Source organism: Chiloscyllium punctatum, chromosome 4 (assembly GCF_047496795.1).
Source record: "Chiloscyllium punctatum isolate Juve2018m chromosome 4, sChiPun1.3, whole genome shotgun sequence".
NCBI lineage: Eukaryota > Metazoa > Chordata > Chondrichthyes > Orectolobiformes > Hemiscylliidae > Chiloscyllium > Chiloscyllium punctatum.
In genome coordinates this window covers 22236587-22243351 of record NC_092742.1, presented here as the reverse complement: position 1 = coordinate 22243351, position 6765 = coordinate 22236587, and positions in this window count along the sequence as shown.

The window sequence follows — 6765 nt, the reverse complement described above, 5'->3', positions numbered from 1 at the left end:
CCTCATTCTTCTAAAGGGAACTGTTTGCAAAACATCAATATTTATTTGAGGAAGGATGTTAAAGCCCAGGAAACTTACTAGAATGGTAGCAGGAATGAAGGAATTTAAATACAAGTAATGATTAGAGAGATTGGGCTTATTCTCCTTGGAGCAGAGAAGACTAAGAAACAACCTTATTCGGGTATTGAAAATGCTGAACAATTTGACAGGATATTCTGTTTTTAACTAGTTGCTATGCCAGTAACTGGAATCACAATTTCAAGATTGTCAGCAAGAAATCTAGGAATGAGACGAAGAGAAACTTTCTTACTTAGAGTTATTAGGATTTGGAATGCTCTGTCTGGGAGAATGGTAGAGGTGGATTCCATAGGAGGTTTCAAAATAGAGTTGGATGTATATTTGAAAGTGATAAAAGTTAGACTGCACTGGAGATAGGGCTGGAGAATAGGACTAGCTAGGTAGCTCTTTCAGGAGCTGGCACAGACATGATGAGTCAAATGGCCTCCTTCTATACTGAAAAATTCTACAATTCTATGGTCAGGGACAGAAAGGTGAGCAAGATAGAGAAATCTGGGAGGTAGTACTGAAGGAACTGCACCCTTTGAGCTTGTCCAACAGGTTTGAGATTCTTGGTTCTTGTATGGATGAGACTGGGCACCTTAGGGAGAAATAACCAATTGATCATAGCACTATGGTACAGGATCTGTTTAAGAAGGGGGAGAAAAGGAAGTTGTAATCAGGGGTAGTATATAGTCAAGGGAATTGACACTGTTCTCTGGAGCCAATATTGAGAGTCCTGAAGGCTATGTTTCCAGTGGGATGTCGGGATCCAGGATATCTCATCCAGGCTATAGAGGAACCTGGAGTGAGATAGAAAAGATCCAGTTCTCGTGTGCCACATAGGTACCAATGGTATATGCAGAAAGAGGAAAGAGGTTCTGCTGAGGGAATATGAGCAGCGAGGGACTAAATTATAAAACAGAACCAGGAAGATTACAATCTCTGCATTAGCACCTGAGCCATGAGCAAATTGGGACAGGGTCAATAAGATTTTAAAGAGGTAAATGCATGGCAGGAGGTTAGTGTGGGGAGAAACATGTACACATTTTTGGGATAATGGCCCCAGTACTGGGAAAGGGAGTGGCTCTGACGGGAGAGGCTTCACCTGAATCATACTGGGACCAGAATCCTAGTGAATCACATAGCTAACACTGTGAAAAGGGCATTAAACTAACAGGACTGGGATAGGAAGAAGTACATGGAAAATAATGGAAAATGTTAAAGGGGTGAGGTTGGGGGGAGGAGGTGGTGGGGTGGTGGTGCTCAGCAGAGGTTATTAAAGTTTCCAGACAACAAACAGAACAGAGACTATGGAAAGGGTCAGGAATCTAACTTCAGGCACAGCGGATCAGAGGACAACTATGAGAAGGGGAGCAGTCAGTGCAGGACTGAGGGTATTGAACTTAAATGCACATGGTATATGAAACAAGGTAAATTAGTTTGCAGTGCAGATTGAAATTGGCAACATACAAATGTTGTGGGTGTCACAATGTCTGGTTACAAGGGAATCAAGGCTGGGAGTTAAATATCCAAGGATGCATGTCCTATGGAAAGGACAGGCAGGTGGGCAGAGGGAATGGATTGCCTTGTTAATAATAAATGAAATTAAATTGATATCAAGAGGTGAAATAGAGCCAGAAGGCATATATGAGTAAAGTTGAGGAATCACAAAAGGGCACTGGTGGGAGTTGTGTACAGACCTCCGAGATAGAAAAGGCATGTAACAAATGCACTATTATAATAATCAGAGATTTCAATATGTGGGTGAACTGGGAATATCAAGAATGTTTACAAGATGGGTTTTTTTTTGGAGAAGCATATGATGGAACACATGGGAGCAGCCATTTCTGGATTTGATAGTGTAATGAGGCAGACTTGATAGGGGGTTTAAGGTGAAGGAACGTTTATGGGGCAGTGACCAAAATATGATACAATCTACCCTGCAGTTTGAGAGGGAGAAGCTGGAATCAGATGTAACGGTGTTACAATTGAGTAAAAGTAACTATAAAGATATGAGGGAGGAGCTGGCCAGAGTTGATTGGAAGGGGAGCCTACCAGAGAAGACAGTGGAGTAGCAATGGCAGGAGTTTCTGGGTTAATTCAGGAAATAGCAGAAATTTACCCTCAGGAAGAAGAAACGTACTAAAGGGGAGGATGAGGCAACAATGGCTAATAAGGGAAGTCAGGGATAGCATAAAGGCAAAAGAAAAAGCATACAATGTGGTGAAGATTAATAGGAAGCTAGATGGTTGGGAAGCCTTTAAAACCCAGCAAAGGACAACTTAAGAGGGAAGATGAAATAAGTGGGCAAGCTAGCTAATAGTATAGAAGATTGGAAGAGTGGACATTGGACTTTTGGAAAATAAAGCTGGAGAAGAAGTAATGGGGAATAAAGAAATGGCAGAAGTGAAGGGGTAGTCTGCATCAGTCTTCACAGTGGAAGACACCAGTAGCGTTCATAACCTCAAGAGTCAGGGGCAGAGGTGAGTGTGGTGGCCATCACAAAGGAGCTGCTGGGGAAGCTGAAAGGTCTGAAGGTGGATAGGTTGTCTGGACCACATGGTCTATACCCCAGACTTCTGAAGGAGATAGCTGAGGAGATTGTGGAAGTATTGGTGGTGATCTTTCAGGAATCTTCCTGAGATCAGGAAGAGTCCAAGAAGGCTGGAAAATGGCTAATGCAGCATCATTCATGTAAGAATAGAGGGAGGCAAAAGGCAGGAAATATAGGCGTGTTAGCCTGAACTCCGTTGTTGGTAAGATTTTTATTAATAATTATTAAGAATGAGATTGCGGAGTACTTGAAGTGACTGATCAAACAGAGTCAGCACAGTTTTGTCAAAGGTCTGACAAATCTGCTAGAATTCTTTGAGGTAACAAGCAAGTTAGACAAAGGAGAGCCAGTGATGTGATCTATTTGGATTTCTGGAAAGGCTTTGACAAGGTGCTGCACAGGAGGCTGCTAAACAAGAGCACATAGTATTAGAGACAAGGCACTGGCGTGGATAGAGGATTGGCTTATTGGCAGAAGGCATGCACAGGGATAAAAGGGCCTTTTTCAGCAATGGCAGTCAGTGACTAATGGAGTTCCATAGGGGCCTGTATGGAGACCACAGTATTCATGTTATAGATTAACGATCTGGAATAAGGAGCTTAAGGCATTGTTGCTAAGTTTGCAGATGAAGCAAAACCAGGTAGAGGGACAGGTAATGTTGAGGAAGCGGGGAGACTGCAAAAGGACTTGGACAGACTAGAAGAGTGGGCAAAGAAGTAGCAGATGAAATACGGTGTGGGAAAGGGAGAAGTTGTACACTTTCATAAGAATCCAGGCATAGACTATTTTCTACGTGGGAAAAGGCTTCAGAAATCTGATGGGAGGTCATGTTGCGGGTGTACAGGACATTGGTTCGGCCACTGTTGGAACATTGCGTGCAATTCTGGTCTCCTTCCTATTGGAAAGATGTTGTGAAACTTGAAAGGGTTCAGAAAAGATTTACAAGGATGTTGCCAGGTTTGGAGGATCTGAGCTACAGGGAGAGGTTGAACAGGCTGGGAATGTTTTCCCTGGAGTGTCAGAGGCTGAGGGGTGACCTTATAGAGGTTTACAAAATTATGAGGGGCATGGATAGGATAAAAAGACAAAGTCTTTTCCCTGGGGTCAGAGAGTCCAGAGCTAGAGGGCATAGGTTTAGGGTGAGAGGGGAAAGATATAAAAGAGACCAAAGGGGCAACCTTTTCACACAGAGGGTGGTACGCATATGGAATGAGCTGCCAGAGGCTGATACAATTGTAACATTTAAGAGGCATTTGGATGGGTATATGAATAGGAAGGGTTTGGAGGGATGTGGGACTAGATTGGGTTGGGATATCTGGTCGGCATGGACAGGTTGGACCGAAGGGTCTGTTTCCATGCTGTACATCTTTATGACTCTATGACTATGACTTGGGAGCCCTAGTTCAGGTGTCTCTTCAGGTTAACATGCAGGTTCAGTGGTCAGTAAGGAAGGCAAATGCAATGTCAGCATTCATTCTAAGAGGACTAAAATACAACAGCAGAGATGTACGTTGAGACTGTTTAAGGATTTGGTCAGACTAAATTTGGACTGACATAATTTTTGGGTCCTGTATGTAAGGAAGGATATGCTTGAGTGGAAGAGGTCCAGAGGTTCACAAGAATGATCTCAGGAATGAAGGGCTTGTCATTTGAGGAACGGTTGAGGACTTGGGGTCCATACTCGATGGAGTTTAGAAGGATGAGGGGTGATCTCATCAAAACCTAGAATTCTGAGAGGCCTGGAAAGAGTGGACAGAGATGTCTCCACCAGTAGGAGAGACTAGGTCCCAATGGCAAAGCCTCAGATGGAAGGGATGACCCTTCAGAACGAAGATGAGAAGGAATTTCTTCAGCCAGAGGATAGTGCATCTGTGAAACTCATCGCCACACAAGGCTGTAGAGGCCAAGTCATTGAATGTATTTAAGACAGAAACTGATAGGTTCTTGATTAGTAAGGGGATCAACTGTTACCAGGATATAAGGTAGGAGAATGGGATTGAGAAACATATCATACATGATTGAATGGTAGAGCAGACTCAATGGCCTAATTCTCCTCCCTTATTTATGGTCAAAGTGATAGCATCTGTCAGCACTGGACCCACCAGAGTTTCAGAATTAATGGGGATTATGGTGCACTTCCCAAAGGATTGTAGTGCAGACTAACTTGCTCTGAATTTAATTTCTGAAACCTGCAATATTTAAGTTCACTCATTTAAAAATTCTCTCAATGCTAAAATGATCAATCATTGCATTTTATTTTTCTTGCCCTTCCTGTCCAGACATCATGCTGATGTTCATCATACAGCTGGTTGGTAAATTCACATTACTGATTCAACTACTGAGAGCTCATAACAAGAGAAAGCTTATAATTTACATTGGGAACTAGTAGCCCTTTGTTTTGGATTGGCAGACAATGATATTATATAAAAAAACATTTTGCTACCAGATCTCTGTTCCCTAACTAAAAAGCAACCATCTTGTGACTTTGAAAATTAAATGTGATGGAAGATCAGCATCCCTAAAACCCATCAGTGCCATCTAAACAGAGCAAGAACTTCATTTCATGCACCTTGGATAGGTTCACTTCCAGATTGGAGACACGAAGGATTAACATCCTAGCCCATTGTTTCACTCTAGCAAAACAAGACCTTTATCTTGTTTGCCTAGGATAGATTTTCATCTGGATCATGAGATGAAAGGCCACTGTTCACCTTGTTACAATAAAATTCAACTTTGCATAATGCCAAGCTTTAGTACTAACAGCAAACAATACTATCCTATTGTTTCACCTCTTCTATTTGGCAGGAAAAGACCAAGATACTTTGTACAGAAGTACACATGAAAACAGAAATTATTCAGTTGTTTCTTTTGAAAAAGAAACGAGTTATCCAATATTCCACCTTGGTGCCAAATTCTGAAAGAACACAGATGTGTAAATAAATAAATTAGTATCAAAAACACCTTAAGCAGCAACAACCGAATTAATTACCACCCCCTTGCTAATGGAACCTGAAGAGGCTGGAATTGAAAAAAATCTAAAAACATATTGTTCATTCCACATGTCCATATTAGAACTACTTCTATTCTCATGCAGATCAAGCATTCATCTCTACATTGGGTCTAATGAAGGGCAACTCTTTCTTTATCTGCTAATTCATTGTGTGGAGCAGTGTGGACTCCGGCAACAAGACAAAGGGATTCATTTGAATACCTTGTGTCAATTTAAAAAATAGTTTGGTTTGCCATCGCAGCTGCGTACACTTGATATGTTTTTGGTTAGAGGTGGGTGGGGGCGGAGCAAAAAGGACCAATGAATTTTAGAAGAAACCTCTTCCTTTCAAAGTTTTCCACAGACTTGACAGAAATAGTTTTATATACATGCATTAGTTCAGAAGGAAGCATGAACGCACAGGACTTTGGGGGTTAATCACCAAACCGAACAGTAAATAAAGTATGAAAGTATGAACATTGGGCTTTTGAAACCATAAAATGGCACACCATGCAGGTGAGTCAGCAAGGCACGTTCACAAACACAATGTACACAGACTTTGATCATTTGCAACATAAACACAATAGCTTTGGATGAATCAAAATCCAGAACATAGAGTCCTTAAGGACTTGTGTATAAATCTAGTGTACCAGACCAAATATGTGCCAACCATTGTGGAGAAGGCATTTTTGTAGAGTCCTACTCGAGCTTTCCAATGTGGTGAGATAAACCAAATGATCGTCATGATCAGATGAGCTGATTAGGCTCATTAAAATTCAGTTACCATAATCCTCCAAATAAAGGAAAACAAAAAGTGTTTAGCTACAGGAGTGCAAGACTTTACTGTGGCATTCCAAAGGGGAATGAGATAAACCAAACTGCTCGTCACAAGTTTAGGGTGGCACAGTGGTTAGCACTGCTGCCTCACAGCACCAGGATCCCAGGTTTGATTCCAGCCTTGGGCGACTGCCTGTGTGGAGCTTGTACATTTTCTGTGTGGGTATCTTCCGGGTACTCCGGTTTCCTCCCACATTCCAAAGATGTGCAAGTCATGTGAATTGTCCATAGTTGTTAGGTGGTGCATTAATCACAGAGGGGTGGGTTACTCTGCAGAGGGTCGGTGTGGACTTGTTGGGCCGAAGGGCCTGTTTCCATACTGTAG